This window comes from Myotis daubentonii, chromosome X (assembly GCF_963259705.1).
Source record: "Myotis daubentonii chromosome X, mMyoDau2.1, whole genome shotgun sequence".
Lineage (NCBI taxonomy): Eukaryota > Metazoa > Chordata > Mammalia > Chiroptera > Vespertilionidae > Myotis > Myotis daubentonii.
In genome coordinates this window covers 26,355,091-26,380,306 of record NC_081861.1, presented here as the reverse complement: position 1 = coordinate 26,380,306, position 25,216 = coordinate 26,355,091, and the positions used below count along the sequence as shown (strand labels likewise).

Genomic DNA, 25,216 nt, shown 5'->3' with positions numbered 1-25,216 from the left:
TGCCGAGGTCTTTTTTTTTGGTTCCACATAAATTTTAAGATTATTTGTTCTAGGTCTGAGAAGAATAACATTCATATTTTTATAGGAATTTCCTTGTATCTGTAAATTGCTTTGTGTAGTATGGTCATTGCAATGATATTAATCATTCAAATCCATGAGCACAGCATATCCTTCCATTTTATTGTGCCCTCTTGAATTTCTTTCTTCAATGTCTTACAGTTTTTAGAGTACAGGTCTTTCATCTCCTTGGTTAAGTTTATTCCTGGGTAATTTACTCTTTTTGATGCAATTGTCAACCTATCCTGCTTTGACTAGAAAATTCTGCTTTCCTCTTGATCGTCTCAGATTAACTTGTAGGTGCTTTTGACTCTACTCAGAAGACTTCACTGGACTGTTATTAGGAAGTCAGCAGCTCCAGGAGCCCACAGTTTTCTGTGTGTAACTTTTGTGACATGGTACCATCATTACCCCATATATTCCTTTGTCTCAGTCACCATAGATTGACTGTGAGACAGATGCCTTCAGGGTCCTTACAGTGCCTGCTGGTCGTGGTGAGAGCCCAGTATCTTTCTTACTCAACCTGAGATTTTCACATATCTGCTATTTGTTCTATCAATATGTTCACCAATCCTTGTCTAGCTGTGATCTGGTTCACTAATATATTGGCTAGCATGTAATTTGGGTTATTCTGTCCTCTGTCAATCAAGATGTTCTGTGTACCATGCCTTTAAGAAGTATGATTTTAGGTGTAAGCTAAGGAAAAATGTAGACATGTATTTATTATTTAGATATTATAAACCCGTTGTTAGCAACTTGTTTTTAAGGAGGTCTTTTTCTTCTCTGTTGTTTGGCATCATGGTTCAAACTTTCTGCACTTGTCCTGAACCATTCAGCTTAGAGATGCTGTGGGGGGTTTTGTTTGTTTGTTTCAATTTCTACCATTTAAGTACTTTTGAATAGAAGTCACTTTTTGACAGAATAAAAATGCAACAGTCTAGTCCTCTAGGGATCCAGGCTGTCTTGCTATCTTTAGCAGAGTGACATCATAATCCATAACCATTGTTAACCATCATTATAATAACTTATTTAGGCAAAAGTATTGATGGATGCAAAAATCATTGGGTGAAACAATGTAGGAAAATAAGGCATTTACACACTCTAAGATTATTTATTTGTTATAAAGAGGAAATTCTCCATTAATTACAATAGAGAAATCTTGAGACACTTTAATGTTTAACTTCAGTCTAATAATGAAGAAAATTTGGACAAATTATAGAGACATTCTGCTTGAAATGAACTTTTCAAAAACATCACTCTTCTTTTAAAAAAATGTGTTTTATTGATTTTTTTACAGAGAGGAAGGTAGAGGGATAAAGAGTTAGAAACAACTATGAGAGAGAAACATCGATCAGCTGCTTTCTGCACACTCCCTACTGGGTATGTGCCCACAACCAAGGTACATACCCTTGACCGGAATTGAACCTGGGACCCTTGAGACCACAGGCCAACGCTCTATTCACTGAGCCAAACTGGTTAAGGCAACATCACTCTTTTGTAAGAAAAACAAACAAACAAGAAATGTGTGGATGTGCTCTAAATAAAATTAGACTATGGATACATGAAAAGTAAATGTATAATCTTTGATTAGAAACAAGGTTCAAAGGATGATATTGGGTTAATTGAGGATTTTTGTGGACTGATAGTAGAATGGTAATTCTAAAAACTATGAGAGAGAGAATGAGACAGGATCAAGTATAGTAAAGTTTAAAAAATTATTCAATCTAGGTAAATGGTTTATGGGTATTTATTGTACTATTATCTCAACTTTTCTGTAGCTTTGAAAGCTTTAAAACTAAAAGTTGGAGGGGAAATCAGGGCATGCAGAAAACAGATACAGGTAAGTAAGAAGTGGCTCATCCTACATATAACTTCCTGTTAGCTTTGGGACCACCTTGGGCTCTATACTGGGCTTGAGCTCTGGAGAATGAGTTATGCCCTTTACAAAATAGAAACAGACTCATAGATACAGAGAACAGACTGACAACTGTTAGGGCAGGGTGGAGAGTTGGGGCCCTGGGTGAAAAAAAGTGGAAGGACTAAACAATAGCAGCCCAAGCGGGTTTGGCTCAGTGGATAGAGTGTTGGCCTATGGACCTCTCTGAGTAGCATAAATACCACCAGCAGCAGTGCTTCAAGCCTACATGCCCGGGCTGGCACCCATCTGGGCTACAGGCAGGTCCTGGGCTTGCCAGTCTCAGTGAGAACTGGAATTGAGCTTATGCATGGCTGCAAGGGAAGTTGTCCTAGCTATCTGGGATGATAGTGCATGTTGAATTATTCCAGCTGAGGCTCTCAACAGCTGATGCTCGAGGAACTTTCATGGATACAAATAGAATGTTCCCTCTTGTGTGAATATAAGTAATTGCATAGCCAAGGACCTCACTAACATCTAAGAAAGGAAGTGTTGTCATCCCCACTTTACAAAGGGGAAATGTGTGTATCAGAGAGCTTAAAAGACTTGTCCAACGTCACGCAGAACAGGGATTGGAAAACAAGTAGCCTGTCTCTTGAGCTTGTGCTCCTAACCACTTTTGTATGCAACATCATTCTACTATTATGGACAAATACTAGTCCTCCACATAGTTGTTGTCCAGCAGGGTTCGAGTTCCTAAATCAATTCATTTTGTAGATAACAGATAAAATTCTAAATTAACTAGATGTGTCTGATTGTTTTATCCAGATCACAGGAGTTATTTTGAGCAGCCACATTTCCCACAAGAGTAACAACTGGTCTGGAGGAGAGAGTAAAGAAAGGGAAGAAAAAATTCCTTTTATCCCACTGCCTTTCTGTAAACCACAGGGCCTGTTTGGTTAAGCACCTAGAGCAAGCATGTCAAATTCAAAGGCTAACAGGGGCCAAATAAACAAGGTTTAAGTTTATGTGGGCCACAAAAAAACAAAAGCTTCAATATTCATAGAAACGTGGGTTTATTTCAATAGAGACATGCTGAATACAAAGGGCTGAAATAAATGAGTAATCGTTAACATAAAATAATAGAACATTTTAATAAAAATTAATATTTTTTTTCTTGAACATTAACTTACCAGACATTGAATAACTGCACAAATTAGTAAGCGTAATGCAAATAAACCTATTTTTCCTGTTCTCTGAAAGGGAAATATTTCCTGTTGTGCACACCAAACAAGTCAGTCCAAGAGTAATGATGTGGCAATCAGCTGTTAAAATATTCGCTGCTGGTATTAGGGGAGAGAAATGGTGCGCCTGCGCTTAGGCCCAGAAGGGAAATGAAAGCAATAGATTATAGTAATAAGTCCTTAGCAAACTTTGTAGTTTGTTATTAATAACTAGAGGCCCGATGCACAAAAATTCATGCAAGAGTAGGCCTTCCTTCCCCCGGTTGCTGGCACTGGCTTCCCTCCCACACCTAAGACCCGGGTTTCCCTCCTCGGGCTGCCAGCAGGCACCTAGGACCCGAGCTGGCTTCCCTCCACCCTGACTTGGTAAGGAAGGACGTCCAGAATGACATCCGGAAGATGCCAGTCTAATTAGCTTATTACCCTTTATTATTATAGATTATGTATAGCAGGATATTGTAAAAATTAAGTTATGACATTTTTATTAAAACATTTCTTACATACCATGATTATATATATATATATATATATACATACATATATATATATATATATATATATATATATATATATATCTACACTAATAAAAGAGAAACATACAAATTGGTGTCACTTCACTACACCCACCAGCCAATCAGGATGAGTATGCAAATTAACCCAAAGAAGATGGCAGTTAATTTGCATATGCAGGCACAGAGCGAAGACTGAAGATGACTGAAGACTGAAGATGACTGAAGACTGAAGAGGCTTGGCTTCTCCACTGAAGCCAGACCAAAGGCCTGGGTCCTGGGTGCCGGAGGAAAACTGGTGCCAGCAGCCAGGGGGAAGAAGGCTTATTGCGTGAATCTTTGTGCAACGGGCCTCTAGTGTGTGTGTATGTATATATATATATATATATATATGTATATATATATGTGTGTGTGTATGTGTGTGTGTGTGTGTGTGTGTGTGTATATATATATATATATATATATATATATATATATTTTTTTTTTTTTTTTTTTTTTAAACACACTGGGCTGGCCAAATAGCCTACTTCTTCCATTTGAGGCAGCTAATTTGCAACTCCTTTGCTAGTACAACTATTTTAAGACTAGAGGCCTGGTGCACGGATTTGTGCACCAGTGGGGTCCATTGGCCTGGCCTGCAGGGATCAGACCAAAACTGGCTCTCCTACATTCCCTGAGGGGTTCCGGATTGCAAGAGTGCGGTTATTGGTTGATGCACCCTGCAATCGGGCTCTCTCCTCTCTGGTTCCGGGTGTGTCACCCAAGAACTGCAGCTGCCAATTCACCACAGCATGGCAGCTTCTGCCTTCTTCGCCCTGGTGGTCAGTGCACCTCATAGCTACCAACTGGATCATCTGCCTCCTGGTGGCCATTGTGCGTCATAGCTATTGGCCGGTCGGCTGGTCGTTTAGGCTTTTACATATATATAAATATAGATTTGTCAATAAATATTTATTTTCCCATCTACCCACTTTATGGGTTTTCAGATTTCAACCTCAATTCTTTTCACTCTTATTCTCCTCACTATTACTCTGGTTTCTCTTCAGATCGTATAAATCTTTCGCCTTTTACATACTGTTATATTGGCTGGGCTGCAAAAATATTCATTGTGGGCCACATGGGGCCCGCGGGGTGTGAGTTTGACATGCTTGACCTAGAGCAGTGATGGTGAACCTAAGACACACATGTCAGAGGTGACACGCGAACTCATTTTTTTGGTTGATTTTTCTTTGTTAAATGGCATTTAAATATATAAAATAAATATCAAAAATATAAATCTTTGTTTTATATGGTTGCAAATATCAAAAAATTTCTATATGTGACACGGCACCAGAGTTAAGTTAGGGTTTTTCAAAATGCTGACATGCCGAGCTCAAAAGGTTCACCATCACTGACCTAGAGGAATCATGGTAACTCTACAATGGCTCTCAGAACATTGTTACCAGACTCAATGGCAAGTTCTGAACACCAGCCACCAGCACCTGGATTACTTCTGGTTCAAGGATGAATACAATGAGTGACTGGGAGAGGGGACAGATTTAACATATATATGAATTGTCTATTTCTCAAATTCTCCATTTAATATTTTCAGACTGCAGTTGACTGAGGGTAACTGAAACCAGTGAGAGCCAAACAGCATAAAAGTTCTGGGGATACTACATTATCATCTCATTTAATCTTCACAAACTTCCACAAGTGGGGTTGCTATTGTCATCCCTACTTTACCAAGGGAGAACCTAAGGATGAGAATTTAAGGGGTTTGCCCAAGCACACACAGAACTAGCAAATCAGACCACCTTTCTCTTGAGCCTGTGTTCATAATTACTTTTGTATATAATGTATTTTTACTAACTTAGAGAAATGACAGTCCTCATCCTGTCATTACACATCAGGGTTGGAGTCCATAATTTCAATTAGTTTGTTGATGGCAGACTAAGATGCCACATTATCTTGGTGTATCTGAGTGTTTTATTTCCCAGACCACTGAGCAGCTACATGTCCTGCAGAAACAACAATTGATCAGGAATGGAAGGCACGGAGAGAAAGAAGTTCCCTTTCCCCTCCTCCCACTTTTTTCCTGAGTCTCAAGACCCAACTGATTAGGCATAAAGAGGTGTCATGACAACTCACAATGTCCTTTAGGACACATTAACCGCACCCTTTTACAAGGTCCAAGCACTGACCATCACTACTTGGGTTACTGCATGATCACGGATGAATATGGTGAGTGAGAGGTGCTGGAAGAGAGAGAAGATATTACCTTGGTTTGGGTACCGCCTGCTATTTATCTGTTCCCTGGACACTGGTTATCATGGTCTCAGAGCTTTTCTTTGGCTTGCGCAAAATCTCTCCTCTAAAAACTCTTGTAGGAGGAGTTACCAAAATGTCCTAATAGTGTTCATTGTATTTCAAAAGGTCCACTGGGCAGTGGTCAGCAACACTGGCTTCAAGATCCAACTACAAAGAGAAAATTGAAGAATTCAGTCTCAGGTAGGATTTTCTACTCTTTCTCAGTCTCTGGATTCAACCTCGGCCATGACTCTTAAATTACTGCTTTTTTAAAATGCCAATTCACATAAATGGGATGTTTAGTTGTGGAAAATATGGCTGTGAGTAGTCACACTTCTCATGCCATATTACCTAGCAATGCTCTGATACAGAGCAACCATATGCTTAACATTAAAATGTGAACCCTGTAGGTATTGTGTAGAGGTAGGACATGGATTTTTATAGGATGTGAGAGGACTAACAGTGAGGACAGGGCTTTGTGGCTTTTTTAGTGCTGTTCTATGAGGAACTAAAACAGATTATAAGATGTGACTTGCTGCCCCACTCAGTCTCACATAACTGAAGAAGCTGAGGCACAGATGCCTGTAAGGGTGGGGAAGACCACACATTACCTTTTCTTGAGTGGCAGGGAGGGCTCAGTCCTCCAGGTTTCTTTCCATCCCATATAGAAACATGTAAAACCAAAACAAATAGACGGTGGAGAATGGTTTCCTTGCCTCCCACAAGGATCAAGAGGAGGCATTCTGAAGAGGTGGAAGCCTGGGGCTCTGAAGCCAGGCAAGGGGGTTCATATCCTGGTTCTGCAGCTATGTGACTTTGGGCCAGTTACATACCTTTCCTGTGCCTGCCCACCAAAGCTGTTCAAGGTTAAATGAGCTACTGTATGTACATCCCTTGGAGAAGTGCCTGGCAGGCAGACACCCTGAGCAGAGGTCTGATATTGCTGGTGTTGTGACTCTCATTACTGTATTCCTGATAAAACAGGGAGGCCCAGGGAGTCTCAGAGACTGGAGAATGGGTGTCTTCACCTCTTCTTTCCCTCCCAAATAAGAATCTGTTAAAGACACAGATCTTTACAAATGTACTCCCTGTCTGGCTCCTTTCCTATACCCCACCATTTTACCCTCCTCTACCAAAAGAACTGCCATTAGCAGTTTGCTGTACATTTTTCAGATCTTAGTCTTTGCATTTACTTTTTGCCATATGGATGACTCTGTGAAAAAAGACAAATGGGATAAGGAGACAGCCATTGTTTTTCAATGTTCTTTCTTCAATTACCATTTCTTGGAGATCCTGTCCATGTCAGTACATAGAGGACCCCTTCATCTTTTTCAATAGCTGCATTTTATGTCATACTAGTGACCCAGTGCACAGATTCATGCACATTGGAAGGAAATTATTTAGAAGGTGGCTGGCGGGGTGGGACTAGGCGAGATGGGCCAGACATGCCCTGGGGCCAACCTCCTGCAGTCCCTCCCCCAGCGTCTGCTGAGTGAGCGAGGTCCCTCTGGCAGGTGGGGTCCCTCAGCCTGGCCTGTGGGGGTCAAGCTGAAACCAGCTCTCCAACATCCCCCTAGGGGTCCTGGAGTGTGAGAGGGCACTCTGCAAAGTTGCTGTCGTACAGGGTGTGGAACGCAAATGCAAGTTTGCAGTAAACCAGATTCAGGGCCGACAGTGCCCCAGCAACAACATAACCCACAGCCGAAGGTGGAATTGTGTGGCCCGCAAGGAATTGGACTCCCTCCTCTCTGGTTTCAGGGTGTACCACCTGAGAACCACTGCTGCCAAGTCACTGCAGCTCAGTAGCTCCTGTATTGAGCGTCTGCCCCCTGATGCTCAGTGCACGTCATAGCAACTGATTGGATGGTCAGACACTTAGCATATTAGCCTTTTATATATATATAGATTATTGATATGCTATAATTTCTTTACATACAGAAATTGGAAAATTGCCTATGGCTTCTTATGTGAATGTCTCTTCATAATAACCAAGTCAATTATTCAGATAGTTTACAAAAAGTAAAATTGCATGCACTTGAAACACACAAAAGAAGACATTATATACTCCTCTAAAATAAAATATGAAAGTAAAGAAATATGATAGCCAATTCACTTGGCCACAAAACATATGTGAATGTAATTTTTTAAATAGTGGGAAATTTGCATGAAACTTTTTGTGTGTTTCCTGTTTTGACACTAAAAATACCATTTCTTGCTAGATAGGAAAAATAATTATTGTTATCAATTCTTCCCAAAATGAATTTATGCATTCAGTGCAAGCACAGTCATGACTCTCAACAAGATTTTGACATGAATGAACTGATTATTCAGTAAACTTGAAGAGAACACATGTGGGAGTACCCATGGTCTCGAGCTTTCTTTACAATATATGAATATCTGCACTATAGATTTAGCAATTAAAATAGGAATTGAGACTATGTCAATGTAAAGGAACACAGATTCTAGACACAGTCACATGTACATGACAAAATGAAAGAAACTGGCTGGCATTTGAAGTCAGATGATGCCCCAAAGCTATCTCTTATGACTCGTGCTGGAACCAAGTGAGTGTGTGTGTGTGTGTGTGTGTGTGTGTGTGTGTGTGTCTGTGTTGGGGAGGAGGCTGGGGGAAGAGGCCCCTAAGTCCCCTGGATTAACTGGGTTTCATCACACTTTCTAGTTTTTGCACTCTTCTACAGCTGTCTGTGGTGTTGAACAGTCATAGATAAAGACCAGTCTGAAGTCATTCCCAGCAAGCCCTCAGTGATCCTCAGGAGAAGGGCAGATGCACACATAAAACCCAACATAACCTCCTCAGCTGGGAAAGGCAGATACTCACTCAAGAACTTGGAAATAGCCCCTGGCCAGCTTGGCTCATGTGCTGACCTTTTTACTTGGTAGGCAGCTGGAGATTCTGAGAAATGATGTGGATCTGTCAAAGAGGCTGTGGATGCTGACATAAGCCACACCAGGTTAGAGTTGGCCTTTGAAAAAAATTCATGTGACTTGCCTGCTTGTGCCTGCCTGTGACTTTTGAAAATGCAGAAAAAATGATTTAGGATAACAAAGTCCTCCTTTTGACAGCTGTTAAAATAAAACTGCATTTTCACTCCTTTTGATTTGATGTTTTTATGCCATACAGCTTTCTTGATTTACACTGAAGGGGAGTCCATTCATTCTCACATACTAAGCAGCAACTCTCAGATACTGGAGATGGCGAGGTCATGCTGCATGTCAGAGTTCTTCCACCTTTAATGTGAAAAAGCAAGGGAATAGTGATGTAGTACCAGGTCACTCCAGGACCCAGAACTCCTCTCCCTGGGCATTTTGGAGAGACAGCCACTATATTCACCTCTAAAGCCTAGTTGCTTACCCTGATGAGAAGACATTAAGAACAGGCCATGAGTTGGGTGGGGAGCTTAGGACACTCTTTTTTATTACTCTGATTCTCATGAAAACATCATTTAGAAACTACAGCTGTGTTTATTTGTTTATTCTACTAAATATAAAAAAATAGATCACGGGCATTTTAATATGAAAATATCAGGGAGAACCAAGATGGCGGCATAGGTTAACGCCGGAGTTTGCTGCTTTGAACAACTACTTCAAAAGTGAAACTAAAAGACGGAACGGACATCACGCAGAACCACAGGAACGCTGGCTGAGTGGAAGTCCTACAACTAGGAGGAAAGAGAAACGCATACGGACACTCAGAGGAGGCGCAGTGATGAAGTCAAATTCTGAGGTGCGGAGTGCGCGGTTGGCGTTTTCAATCGGGAGGGAGTCGCAGACTCTGAGCTCCAGATACAGGCGAGTCTTTAGGGACCCAGACTCAAACGGGAGAAGCGGGACTGTCTGGCTTCGGTCAGAGCGAGTGCAGCTTTCTCTCTGAGCTTTGCAGCGGGTACTGGAACTCAGAGAGGCAGAGCCCCTGGGGACAGGACTGAGAGCCGCCATAACTGCTCTCTCCGGCCCACCCTGTTGATCCTGTTTGACCCGCCCTGCCCAAGCCCTGCACAGAGGCATTTGCCGGATAGCCTCAGGCAAAGGCTAGATTAGCACCTCCCTAGAGGACAGAAGTTCTCTCACTGCAGACACAGCTGATTCTCATAGCCACTTGGCCTGGATGTCAAACCCTCCCTAGTATTAGCTACAACAATCAAGGTTTAACTATAAGACTGCGAACAAAGACCACTAGGGGGTGCACCAAGGAAGCATAACAAAATGCGGAGACAAAGAAACAGGACAAAATTGTCAATGGAAGATATAGAGTTCAGAACCACACTTTTAAGGTCTCTCAAGAACTGTTTAGAAGCCGCCGATAAACTTAATGAGATCTACAAGAAAACTAATGAGACCCTCGATGTTATGTTGGGGAACCAACTAGAAATTAAGCATACACGGACTGAAATAACGAATATTATACAGACTCCCGACAGCAGACCAGAGGAGCGCAAGAATCAAGTCAATGATTTGAAATGCAAAGAAGCAAAAAACACCCAACCGGAAAAGCAAAATGAAAAAAGAATCCAAAAATGCGAGGATAGTGTAAGGAGCCTCTGGGACAGCTTCAAGCGTACCAACATCAGAATTATAGGGGTGCCAGAAGATGAGAGAGAGCAAGATATTGAAAACCTATTCGAAGAAATAATGACAGAAAACTTCCCCCACCTGGTGAAAGAAATGGACTTACAGGTCCAAGAAGCTCGGAGAACCCCAAATAAAAGGAATCCAAAGAGGACCACACCAAGACACATCATAATTAAAATGCCAAGAGCAAAAGATAAAGAGAGAATCTTAAAAACAGCAAGAGAAAGAAACTTAGTTACCTACAAGGGAATACTCATACGACTGTCAGCTGATTTCTCAACAGAAACTTTGCAGGCCAGAAGGGAGTGGCAAGAAATATTCAAAGTGATGAATAGCAAGAACCTACAACCAAGATTACTTTATTCAGCAAAGCTATCATTCAGAATTGAAGGTCAGATAAAGAGCTTCACAGATACGGAAAAGCTAAAGGAGTTCATCACCACCAAACCAGGATTATATGAAATGCTGAAAGGTATCCTTTAAGAAGAGGAAGAGGAAGAAAAAGGTAAAGATACAAATTATGAACAACAAATATGCATCTATCAACAAGTGAATCTAAGAATCAAGTGAATAAATAATCTGATGAACAGAATGAACTGGTGATTATAATAGAATCAGGGACATAGAAAGGGAATGGACTGACTATTCTTGGGGGGGAAAGGGGTGTGGGAGATGTGGGAAGAGACTGGACAAAAATCGTGCACCTATGGATGAGGACAGTGGGTGGGGAGTGAGGGCAGAGGGTGGGGCGGGAACTGGGAGGAGGGGAGATATGGGGGGGGAAAAGAGGAACAAATGTAATAATCTGAACAATAAAGATTTAATTAAAAAAAAAAAGAAAATATCAAACCTTCAGGGCCTTCTAAAGGTCATTGTTATTCTCATTGTCCCCAAAGAGTGGAACCCCTGTCCCCCCAGGTCCCTTTATTTTGCCATGTTGAGTAAATCTGTTCAGGCCACTGTTAACAGAAGAGAATTCATTTGACTGAAGTGAAGCCAGCCCATAGGTCATAAAGACTGGCAGTGCAAGGGCTTCCAGAAAAAAAATTCCCCAAAGGAATTGCTGGGAAAGGCAGATACCCACTCAAGAACTTGGAAATGGTCCCTGGCCAGCTTGGCTCAGTGGGTAGAGTGTTACTCAAAGACTGAAGGATCACAGGTTCGAGTCTGGCCAAGGGCATGTACCTCAGTTGCAGGCTCAATCCCGGGCCCCAGTCAGGCCGTGTGCAAGAAGCAACAAGTCAATGTGTCTCTCTCACATTGATGTTACTCTCTCTCTCAAAAAATATCCGCCAGTGAGGATTAACAAACAAACAAACAAACAAACAAACAAACAAATAAATAAATAAATAAATAAAACTTGGAAATGGGTGTTAAGTGGCAAATTGGGCATTCAGAAGTGAGAGCTAAGCTGAAGAGAAGACAGGGAGAGCTAAGAGATAGGAGGGGTGGTGGATATGGACAAACTAAAATGACCAGTAAGATTACCTTAAAATAAGGACGAAAAGTTCATACCATCATATATTCCAGGCATGACTCTCCTGTAAAGTGATATCCAAAAGTAAACTCCAAGCAGCCTTTCCCTTACCCTCTCTGCTCTCCCCTTACAACTTGTAAACCATTTCCACAACACCCTCTTGTCCTTCTCACCCACCTACAGTTCAGGGGCTGTCATTCTGTCTCCTTTGCTCAGTTTCTCCCAGCTCTTTATTATGCAGACAATTTAACTGCTCCATGTCCTCTCCATACCCCTCCCTGTTCATACTCCCTTCACTTGTGCATGCTCTGAATTGGCTTTGTCAGAGTATAGCCAGTCTCTCCTCAGAGGGTCAGGTATGGCTGTGGGATGGAGGGGAGGGTGTCTGGGCACCGCTGAGCTACGACTGTTAACCTCCTACTTGTGAGCAAATAAAGGCAGTGGTGTGGGGGAACATGAAGAGTTGAGGTGAAGACCTGAGGGTAGAGCTAGGAGGAGATAAACCAGGGAGCTTGGTAGAGGGAGGAAGAGACAAACTAGAGATCAGGGACCCATTATGGCCAGTCCACTGGCATCTAAGGGAAAACACAATACTTACAACATAGAGCTCCATGAACCAACATAGATAAATCTCACAATCATCCTGTTGAGAGACAACACCAGCAGCAAAGAGAAATTTAGCAGTGGTGACTAGCACACGCCAGGCAGTCTTGGATATATAGGGACATAGTAAAAGTGTCCACACCAGTGGGGCAGAAGGTTCAGGTTGAACTCTATATTACCTCACACTTGGCTGACTCCCCCCAAAATTGGTATTGACGGCTCCACTTCTCACAGGGGATGCCTACCATCCATGAAGGACTGGTAACGAAGGCAGTCTCACACAGATCATGTGAACTCTGACTATTCAGCCAAGGGAGGGTGTGAACTCCTATGGGAGAGTCTCGGTGGGTTGAAGACCAGAAAGGCCCTGTTCATAGAGGCTCAGTGGTGTGCTGAGTTTACGGGAAGAAAATACCCTTTACCTATGGTGATGATGAGGTCTCAAAATGTCCACTTGGGGGGCTTGATCTGTCTCTCCAGAAGTCAGAATCACAAATAAGATTTTCAAAAGTGAAACGGCTGCCAGGGAGACAGAGAGATAAAAGAAGATTGACCAGAAACCAAGGAGTGCTGCAAGGGACCAGCCATGTCCACACTCATCCTCCTTAGGAACCTTCCTCCCTTTGGTTTGTAGGGGCACACAGTGCTCCTCTTATATGACTCTTTCTTCCTATAGTGTTTGACTCACATCCACTGTCCAGTGCCTGGAATACCAATGCCAAGTGTCTCAGGAAGATCCTCAGTCACTCCCAAATGCTCTAAAAGACAGGGTCACAATGCTCACCCCTCCTTGATCTTTCTGGGCTAGGGACAGGAATAGGAACAAGAAGTGGATTTGAAACCAGGAAGATATTGCTTCCTCTCCCTCCTCTTTTTTTTTTTATTGGCTGCCTTACTCCCCATGTTCCACTCCAAGTTAATGCCATCTTGGAGGAAAAAAGAGAAGAAAGGGGCTCACTGATATGTGTGGAGGGGCCTGTGTTCTGGGTGATGACCAGAGACCCTCCAGTGGCGTGCTGGAGTTGTGTTTAATGTACATGCACACACTGCCTGTGCATTATGTATACTTACACGTGTGCATGTGTGTGATACCAGGGTATTCAGTGGCTGAAACACTTTCTCTTTAATCTCATATCTAACCATAGGACTGTTTATGAGGGAGGACTGCATGCAGAGAAGGCTGGGAGCCCAGAACAGAACTCCTCATCTTCCCTGTTCTCTGCTACTCTTAGCCCTCTTGGTAGTGATAGCACCTTCCCCATACTCAGCCTGAATCTTCTTCACTCCTAACTTCTTTTTGGACCCCACAGGAAGTCAACAAATCCCCTGTACTAAACTGACACAAGAACCCTTGGTGTTTTTATTTCCCAACCTGAGAAAAGAATGTCTCTGAGTAAATGCGTTTTTGCAAGAAGGAGAATCATTGATGTGGCAAGACCCAAAGCAAGTAGGTCAGGTAGAATCAAGGGCACAATGAACAGAGGAAGGAGCAAGTAGTTATTCCATTTGGGATTAGGAGTATTTGTGGAAAGGTGTGCCAAACGGAGTTGTTGCTCCCTGAGAGAATGTTCCTTTCCCTTCATGCTGTGCTCTCCTGGTTTCTGCATAAGACAGATGGATTCAGAATTGTTACTGAGGTCTAGAGTAGTGTGGACTCTAAGCATATGGCGCAGCCTGAGGGCATTTTCCACCTGGAGGCTGTGTCAGTGGGTAGAGTCAGATAGCACCCATCAGTACCAAAGATTTCCCCAAATCCTGCAAATACATTTTTTTTTATCTAACTCAGATTTTCTTATTGTTTTTTTCTAGCATGGAGAGCTTCGATTCATGTAATAGCAGACAACTGTTTCATGAAGTTCAGCTACAGAATAAGAGAAACTTCCCAGTGGACATACAAGCATTTTGACACCACTTAGAAGTTTTGAGGATATTGGCAGTTTCTAGCAGATTTTTAATTTCAAGTAGCTCAGAAATGTAACTTTCTTTATAGCTCTATATCTTAGGTCAACCTGCTCACAAACTCCCATTTCTACTGATGGAAGAAATTATTGAACCTTGTCCCTTGAAGGTGACTCAATCTCTTCTAGTTTAAAGCTTAATCTCTCTGGTGCAATTAATTATCTATTTTGTTCTGGATTTCAATTGTGTAGATTTAAAATCCAATATCCTTATACGGGTTGCTTTCCCCTCTTATATATACTCCCCCATGTCCCTGTCCCCTTCTTGCTTTCCCCCCTTTCCTTCTCCCTCCTTCCAGTGCTCATCCCCCTCTTCCTCACTCCTCCTCCACATCTCCCCTTGCTTTTCTCCTCCTTTCCCTCTCCTTCTCTTTTCTCCCTACCAAATCATTACTTTTTCTGCTTCCCCCTCCTCTTCTGCTTCTCACTCTTCTTTCCGCTCTTCCTCTTCCCCAAGAAATTATTTAGCTACAGATGACTACAGCAAGGACCTGTCCTCTTTTCCCTCTCACCTCTCTTAGTCTTTGAGTGTTTGTGATCTCCACCCCTCATATATATGGTGGATGGGTGTAACTGATCCTTCCGGGCCTTTGGCACACACTAGCATCTGCTTCCAGTGCTGATGGCTGCTGCCATGGCCTCCAATCAGTATAGTTGTACACTTTGGGGCATCTTCTTCCAAGCTCCAGGCCTTTTCTTGTTACCACTCCTCTCAGCATTTCTATGGAGTCTCTTTCTGAGCCTATACCTGAAACTCACTCATGCTATTCATTAGCCCTCAGGAACTTAAGGATACTGTCTCAGGATCTCTCCTCCCTAAATGCCAGGCTCATTTTATGTATGTATGTATGTATGTATGTATGTATGTATGTATGTATAAATCTTTACTGTTGAAAGCATTACATATGACCCTTTTATCCCCCCATTGACCTCTTTTAACCCGCCTCCACCCCCCAAACCCAGACCTTCATCACCCTATTGTCTGTGTTCATGGTTATGCATATATGCATACAAGTTCTTTGGTTGATCTCTTCCCACCCACCCATCCATATTCCTTCTGAGATTCATCAGTCTGTTCCATGCTTCTATATCTCTGGATCTATTTTGTTCATCAGTTTATTTTGTTCATTACATTCCACATATGAGTGGGATCATGTGATACTAGTCTTTCTCTGACTGGCTTATTCTGCTTAGCATAATACTCTCCAGATTCCTCCACGCTGTCTCAATGGGTAAGAGCTCAATTTCTGACCTCCTCTTGACTTCTCCTGCTGGTGTGGGGCACTGATAGGGTGTGTCCCTCCCAGAAATACAGGTAGAATGTAGGGCCAGGTTCAATTCTGCTCTGGGATTCCCAATCTTTCACATTTACTGTCTCAATACTCTCTCATTCCTTTCCAAGCCTCTTTCCAGGGTCATTTCATACAGTTATAAAGGTTGTGCACTTTGTATTAAAGTGAACCCATTCACATGTGATGCACCTTGGAGTTGTGCAGTGCACAGCCTGCCTAGCAGCACATACTGATATTGTGTCCAGCCCCATCCCTAGCTCTAGAAGTGCCCTATTCCCTCTTCTGGGAGAGAAGCAAACACTTTATCCTATTCTAGATCCTACTTATCTATGGCTAAAAAATGCATATATCTAGTCTATGAGCTCTAAGCTTTGGCTATCTGAGGGTCTGCATATAATTCTTTCTTTTAATAAAACCCAGCTTTTGCAAATAAAAACATTAGCTTTAAAAACTAAGGTCTATGCAGTGGGCTTCCAAAATCTGTTTTAGAAATCCAAAGCTACACCTTGATTGGATGCTGCTTTTTGTCATTCTTCTACTGAAGGGGATTCCTCAGCTTCAATAGGGAAGGGGTCATGAGCAGCAAAAGTGATTTTGGGAAAGAAAACTCTTGGTTTCACATCCCTAAATATTTGCCACTGCAACTTTTTGTGGTGGTTAGATAGGTCTTGGTGTGTATGGCACAGTAGATTCACAACTGAAATTCTTCCACAAGGTCAAGAACACTTAAGAATGGTTCTATATTCAAGGACCAACAAAACAAAACAAAAAGAGCTTTTTCATGTCCACCCCTCCCTGCTAAAGAGAGGGCAGATAAGAAAAGGATTGATGGGGACAATAACCACAAAGTGATGGTAAGGCAGACCCCCAGGGAGCTGGGCTCTCCTGTCTCTTCCTGGGCTTGTGTCTCAGAAGGGTGCCTGGTTCAGGAAATCTCTCCTTAACCATTGACCCCGAGAACACTCTCCACCACCCAGACACACTTTGCTGCTAGAAGGCTCCAGCAAAGGAAATCAGACCATAAGTTCCAGGCCCAGACAATGTCCCCCACCCCCTAATAGCAGGACTCCTGCCTCCAGCAGCTCCCAACACAGGAAACATTCTTCTTGTAGAAATTAGCAGAATCCCTTCCTCCACCACTAGATGGCCAGGTCTAGGAAAGCTCCTTTCACCCCCTCTAGCAGCATCAGCAGGGAAGACATGCTATAAACCAAGCATACCAAAAGGAGCACCACATAATCTCTGAAAATCATACTGTCATTACAACCATAGTCCACAATAGTAGGCCAGGGCTGCATGCCAAACCTAAAAAGGGGGCTGCCTGCTAAAGTAAAAAAAAAAAAAAATAGAACCAAGTGTCTCCTAACAATACCCAAAATGTGCAGGATACAATAAAAATCATACAAAGAACCAGGAAGGTCACAACTCAAATGAGAAACGAAAACAGACTGGCCCTAGCACTAAGATAATTCAGATATCAGAATTCTATGACAAGAATTTTAAAGCAGCCATCATAAAAATAATTACAAATTCTCTTGGAAAAAATATAAAATCTCAGAAAACAAATAGAATACATAAAAAAGAACTGAATGAGAATCACATAACTGAAAAATATAGTAACCATGGGGTAGCCACAGTGCAGAGATTTCTGAAAACAAAACCCAGACTACCATCCTACAAGTGGCTAAATTACAATGTAAATTAAATTCCAAACTTCACAGGGTGTCTTCTGTTAGAGTAAGGGCATTGATTGGAAAGAAATGAGATCTTGAATGTTGGCATGGGGACATATGGACAGATCCCAGTCAAGCTGAGGACAGTGAACCCCTAAATTCTGCTGAGTCTTCTCTGCCAATAGAAGCAACCCTTCCACACCTGTCTGAAGAGGTTAAACCTGCTGTGCCTAAAAACCTTTAATGGTTTCCCCTGAGGTAGTTTACTTCCAAACAAACGTTGCTGATTTTCCTCATAATCTACCCAACACTAGTCTTTGCTTCTTGACTAGTCATGAGTCCTAGCAGGCTCCAAAATGTGAAGTACAAAGTGTGACCCATGAGAAGGCACATTACACATCAAAAGAACTGTGTGATTTTTCCAATTTATACAGACAAAAATCTAGGGAATTTGTGTGGAAACTAATTTTAAGAGTATGAGATAACAATGTGAAGAACGTAAAGTTGGATTGGGCTGAATATATGAATATGGGCCCAGTAAGCAGAGATTCTGGACTCAATCATGCAGCTCGATGGATTAGAAAAGGTGCTATCACTTTTGTTGGTTGGTTGAAACATGGACCAAAAGCAAATTTAAAATGCTAGAACTCCTTTGGTATACTGTATCTGAAAGCTTAGGGAGACTGGAATGTAAAAGTGGATTTATCATGTAAGACCTGTTCACCCACCCTGGGAGAACATATCTTTCATGACTATGAGAAATGCATTTTTGAAGAGCTCTGTGCTCACTCTTCTCTATAGGTCAGAAATTACAGTTGTGATTACTGCCACTGAACCAATATCTTTAAATGCAATGGGGATAACTGGATCCCAGGGTGACAAGGGCCAAGTGAGGGCACTTAATTGACAAAAAACAACGTAGGCATAGTTACTGTAATGGACAGCAAAGTCAAAGAAGTAATGAGAACAGTCTGACTTACAAAGACTTATGGCATTGGTTAGTTGATCATTGTGTCCCTTGAAGAGAAAAAGATGGGTAGTCTACTATATTCTTTCTTGAACTGTACAAGTGAAGAATCCTAGGTCAAGTCCACTGAAGATTAATATAAGTCACCAAAACAGAGATATATGGCCCCAAATAAATTGTAAGACTTGAGCCAGTTTACAGACTTAGAACCCTTTGAATGAAAGGGGAGACCAGGGAGATTAAAAATGGTGGCAGAGTAAGTGGATGCTGCATGTTCATGCTCCCAGGAACAAACTGGAATTACAACTAAAATACAGGAAAACTTCCTGAATAATCAACAGGAAACTCGCAGGAGAGAACCCTGATACCCGAGGACAGAAAGTTGGAGACCACATAGAGACTGACACTTCATCAGGGAGGAGATACACATCCTCTAACTTTAGAAGAAATTTTGGATGGAACACAACATTTAGATATTTGACTCAAGCAGAAACAATGGCTAATGTCTAAGACATTAATCAATAATCCCAAAATTGAAGTAATAGATGGGAAGTATGCCTTCAAGACCAAGTACAACTTAAAAGATAAGAAGGCTCTGCTTAGACTCTTAGATAAGCATGACCAGTGAGGCGGCTTAGGAGGAATTCTTCTAGAAGACATAGTGGAAGGACTGCCCAATTCCCAGAAAGCTGTCAAGTCTTTAGGGGACCAGATATTATCTGTAAATCATTCTGCTAAGAAGAAAATTCTTTTCTTCGATGATAAAAGCTGTCAATTTTCTGTGGACAAAGAGTTTCAGAAACTGTGGAGGAGTGTCACTGTGGATTCAATGGATGCGGAGAAAATCAGAGAATATCTGAAGCGACAGTGTATTTCTTCAATGCAGGAATCTGGACCAAAGAAAGTAGCCCCTATTCAGAGAAGAAAAAAGCCTGCTTCACAGAAGAAACAAAAAGATGACTTATGACTCATAATGAACACATGGCTGGAGTGCTAAAGGACTACTCTGACATTGCTCCTGGAAAATAGTGAACAGTTTTGTAGGTTAAATCAGAATTTAGCCTCTTGGATTTTGCAAGTCGTCAAGGATGGATGGATAGAGTTGTCTTGCCAACCTGAATGTCAGCTTTACAGCCTAACCCTCAGGGGGCTTGACGGTATCATCTAAAATGTCATTGTTAAGACTCATGTCAAGAAGCTTTTTAAAAAATGTTTTTATTCAATTCTGAAAGAGGAAGGGAGAGCGAGAGTCAGAGAAACATCAATGAGAGAGAAATGTTGATTGGCTGCTATGTTTTATTCTAGGAGTTTTAAGATTTCTGGTCTGACATTACTATGGCTTTATAATTTAACTTGAAATCATGAAGTGTGATGCCTCCCGCTTTATTCTTCTTAGGATTGCTTTGGCTATTTGGGCACATTTGTGGTTTTATATACATTTTAGGATTGTTTTTATACTTCTGTAGAAAATTCCACTGGAATTTTGATAGGGATTGCATTAAATCTATAAATGGCTTTGCGTAGTATGGATATTTTAATAATGTTATTCTTTCAATCCATGAACACGGGATATCTTTCCATTTATTTGTGTCTTCAATTTCTTTTATCAATGTTATGTAATTTTCAGTGTGGAGATCTTTAACCTCCTTGGTTAAATTTATTTCTAAGTATTTTATATTGTTTTGCATAGTATTGTAAATGGGATTGTTTTCTTTATTTCTTTTTAAATAAGTTATTGTTAGTGTATAGGAATGCTACTGGTTTTGTATGTTAATTTTGTATGCTGCAACTTTATTGAATTTGTTTATTAGACTGAATAGTTTTTTGGTGGATTCTTTAGAATTTTCTTTATATAAAATCATGTCATCTTCAAGTAGAAACTATTTTACTTCTTCTTCTTATTTGTTCTGGTGCCTTTTATTTCTTTTTTCTACCTGATTGCTTTGGATAGGAATTTCTGTTCTGTGTTGAGTAAGAATGGGCACCCTTGTCTTGTTTTTGATATTAGAAAAAAAGCTTTCATTGTTTTTCCATTGAGTATGATGCTAGCTCTAGGCTTGTCATGTATGGCTTTTATTATATTGAGGTATGTTCTGTACCCATTTTATTAAGAGTTTTTATCATGAACAGATTGAGTTCTGTCAAATGCTTTTTCTGGGTCTTTTGAAATAATCACAGGATATTTTTCTGTCATTGTATTAATGTGGTGTATCACATTTACTGATTTGCATACATTAAACCATTCTTGCATCCAGAAGAAAAAAAAGAAAGGGGAGTCCAGGTCTCTGAAGGAAGGACCCCCTCCATACTGCCAAAAATATATACTGCAAATCTTTCTGCCAGGATTTACCAAAGAGACATATGGCCTTTTAACAGGCTGATTGTGCATGAGGGGGAAAATAATCAAACTTTTCAGGGAGTATTGAGCACTGCTTCTGGATTGACACTAACTTCAGAAGACTCAAAGTGTTTCTGGGGTCTACCAGTCAGAGTGGTGGTTTATGTAGGTCAGGTGATCAATGGAGTTTTAGATCAGGTCTGTTTCACAGGGGGTCCATTAAGTATCTAAACTCATCCAATGGTTATTTCCCCAATTCCAGAATGTATAATTGGAATAGATATGCTCAGTAACTGGCAGAATGCCCACATTGGTTCCCTGGCCTGTGGGGTGAAAGATATTATGGTGAGAAAGGCCAAGTGGAAACCACTAGAATTTCCTTTACCTAAGAAAATAGTAAACCAAAGGCAATACCACATTCCTGGAGGTATTTCTGAGTCTAGTGATGCCATTTAGAACCAGAAACATGCAGAGATGGTGATTCCCACTACATCCTCATTCAACTCGCTTACTTAGCCTGTGTAGAAAAGAGATGGATCTTGGAGGATGACAGTAGTTTATTATAAACTTAGCCAGGCAGTGACTCTAATTGCAACTACTATTGTAGATCTGATTTTATTACTTGAGCAAATGAACACATACCCTGGTACTTGTTATGCAGCTATTGATCTTGCAAATGCTTTTTTCTCACTAACTGTTTGTATAACCACCAGAAGCAGTTTGCTTTGAGCTGGCAAGGCCAGTAATACTTACATCTTCACTGTCCTACATCAGAGATATATTGCCGGGAGCCGGTCCATGCTTGCTGTTTCACGGGACCTGGCATATATGGCATACTGTTCTTAATATGTTTGCTCACCTTCTTGGCACTATGTGTTTTAACCAAGGTCTCTGAGAAAGGTTGTTTCCCCAGGTAGGGATTTTCCCCTGAAGTTAGGGAGGGAATAAAACCTCTTAACTAAGTGCCAGGCGGGTAATTAATCACTTTAACTATGAACAATCATGCTTAAGCTACATAATCTTTACTCCCTAGAATGGAGATAAGAAATGCCCTAACCTTTGGAATAGAGATTGATAGGATTGGAATCAACTGGTATAAATTCAGATGTAACAAGACAACAGAAACAACATAACCAGACAGAACTTGGCTGGAGATGCTGGCTACTGAACCTGGCCAAAGAACCTAGAGACAGAACCTGGCTATGGAACCTGGATAGAACATGGCAAGAGAACCTGACTAGAACCTGGTGACTGAACCTGGCTGGAGAACCTGGACAGAACCTGGCTTGAGAACCTAGCAAGAGAACATGGACACAGAACCTGGCTGGAGATCCAAAGCAGAACCTCTCTGGAGATCCAGACCAGAACTTGGCTGGAGATCCTGGCTAGGCTGCTGATCAACTGAACACTGTCTCCATGTCCCTCCTTCTTTGCTGACTCCATCCACACCTTTGGGGACCCCTGGACCTGCTGGGGCAGGACCCCGGCAATATATCAACTCCCCAGCCCTATGTCATAATTTAGTCTGTGAAGATCTTGATCAATCTTCCCTTCTACAAGACATCTCAAAGTTCTATTACATTAATGATGATAAGCTGATTGGACCTAGTGAGCAAGGAGTAGCAACTACTCTAGAATTCACAGCTTCCCTGAGTGTCCCTGGGCTCCAGCTTGAAGCTCAGTAATTTTCATGCAGTTTCCTGAGGCAAAGTCTTTTCCAAAAGCACTTCTATTCCCAGCCCATTATTTTTTTTAAATATATTTTTGTTGATTTCAAAGAGAGGAAGGGAGAAACATCAATGAGAGAGAATCACTGATTGACTGCCTCCTGCACGCCCCCTACTGGGGATTGAGTCCCCAACCTGGAATCGAACCTGGGACCCTTCAGTCTGCAGGCCGATGCTCTATCCACTGAGCCAAACCAGCTAGGGCCCAGCCCATTATTTGCAACCTGGAGCCAACCTGCTGTCACTCATCATCATAACAGGGCCCAATAGAAAGGGAGATTATTAAGGGAATCTGAGGGTAAACCTTCAACAGGAAACCAGTTGGACCCAAGAAGATAAAAGGATGGTTTAAACTAGAAGGGGTTTTTGACACCATGCCCACGAGCAAAAATGTGTATAGGTGATTGTATGTGGAGAGTATGGAGAAAGGGTCCTTGCCAGTACACACTTTACCCTGTAGATCTCCTGATGTACTTCATTCCTCTTTCACTCTCCACCTTTCCCAAATACTGCCATTCCTCACTTCTGGATAAGCTAAATTGGGGAGACCTGGGGGCACTGACCTCAAAGCCTCAGTGCCAAACTGTTTTTCCCATGTTCACCATTAAGACCCAGCTCTGCAGATGAGACCAGACTGCTGACCTTAATATAACAATAGCTAACAATTTTAAGCACTACCTTCCAGAAGTGTGATCAAAATAGACAGGCTACTCTCTCCCTCTAATCCTCAAAATAATCCCGGAAGCCATTTTACCAAGGGGAAAATTGAGTCCCAAGGAGGAATAGTAACTTGCCAAAAGTCACATAGCTAGTGGGCAGCCAGCAGAGACAGGACTTGAACCCCTTTGATCTAACTCCAGAGCTAACACTAACTATTGCAGCAGCAACTCTGACTCTCCATGGAAACAGGCACCCTTTACTATTCACTCTGTGTGCTTGGTGGGAAATCTGGAGAATGAAAGTTCCATAATAAACTATAAAATGTCACTTGGCCATGTAAGGTCTACTCAGGGCAATCAAGACAATCTGAGTGGGGAAGTGAGAGTCTGTGATGTCACAGGCTTTGGGCCCAACCAACCACAGGTGAAACCTCTTTCTCCCTCATCTATTCCCTCAGTCTCACAAGCTCTCTCTGCACATACTCTAAGAGTCACAGCTTCTTTACAGCTCTGCACCCTGCTATGGCTCTCCTGGGACAGGAAGGTCAGAAACTGCTCCAACATCAGAAGCTCTAAGATCTGCTTCATTGTGTGCATCTCAGGCCAAAGCCACCGACCCATGGCAAAGCTCCAGGAGCCACCTAAGGGTTTCTCCAGGGGCCAACGTCAGAACCCACAGAAGTGCAGATAGGAAGCTTTCATGCTGGATCTTTGGTCAGCAGAAACAGCTCTTGGCTCCAGGTGCAGGAATATCTTCAGTTTCACAATCAGGAGCCCTTTTTGCTTCTGGGAGCCCAGGTCAGGCCATTTTAAGACTCCTGGACCATTTTGGCCTTGAAATCAACCTCAACTGCAGGCTAAGTTTCCCCTAGCACTTCTTGCAACAATAAACAGCATGTGCAGGAATCAGCGTTGCTGAGGCTTCATGTCCCAGCCCATAAACACAACTCTATCCCTAGTGGAGCTGTCTCCAATACTTTGGTTTCTGTGGGTTCAGAGAGGTGATGCACCTGCCATGGAAAGACACAATGGCAGACAGCTCTCTACTCTCTGTCTCAAACCCATGCAGGACTGGATGCTGCTCTCACACAGGAAGTACCAGAAATAAAGTTTGGTGTCCAAAAACCAATAGTACCGGCTCCAAACCAAAGTGATGACAACTTTACCAAATGACAACATAGCATCTGACTGCCCTAAAACTCACCACTGACCACCCAGACAGAAAAATCTGACTCCAGGAGTGGGACCAGCAAGGAACCAATTGGAAGACAATAGAGGTGGGGCATCAGGCAAACCTCAAAACCTATGAACCCTCTGGTGGTAGCTGAAAGGTGAGAGGAATAGAAGGGTTAGATAGGTGGAAGCTCTGGTCTTTAAGAGAAGAAAATACAAAGTTAGATAAAGGCCATTATGAGCTATGAGCTAAAGAATAGAGTCACAAAGAAAACTTATTAAAATGGGAATTCTAGCCCTGGTTGGTGTGGCTCGGTTGGTTGGAGTGTCATCCAGTACTGTGAATTCTAGAGCTATGGCGAGATCCAGTGCCTCAGAGTGTTGGGATGGGTCCCAGAAATATAATTTTTTAACAAACTCTCCCTAGAAATTCATCCTACATATAGAGGTTTGAGAATCACTGGCCACATCATAACAGATTTACAGGAGGGCAATGTGGACTCCAAGAAGGAATTTATCTGCTGAGATGAACTTCCCATGGTCAACCCAGAGCCCAAATTTAACAAATAATAAGAGCTTACCAGCTATTTGCTGACAGGGGCTTCCCCAGGGGAGTTCAGACTGAACTCTGAGCTTCTAGCACATTGCTTGGTTTGTTTATCTCAGTCAACCACTACAGGGAAACACTGGTTTCCTCTTTCCTCTGTTGGACTGAGAACTGCCTTATCCATTCAGAACTTCATATTTGGATACTTCATTTACATAAAGCAGACATAATTGAGAACCTGAGCAAGAACTTGCACTA

The 25,216-nt window shown here is 42.0% G+C and overlaps 1 pseudogene; it reads left to right on the top strand.

Moving 5' to 3' along the window:
• The first annotated feature begins 1,878 nt into the window (after positions 1–1,878).
• Positions 1,879–19,543, top strand: LOC132223440 (general transcription factor IIE subunit 2-like; annotated as a pseudogene).
• Positions 19,544–25,216: the final 5,673 nt, after the last annotated feature.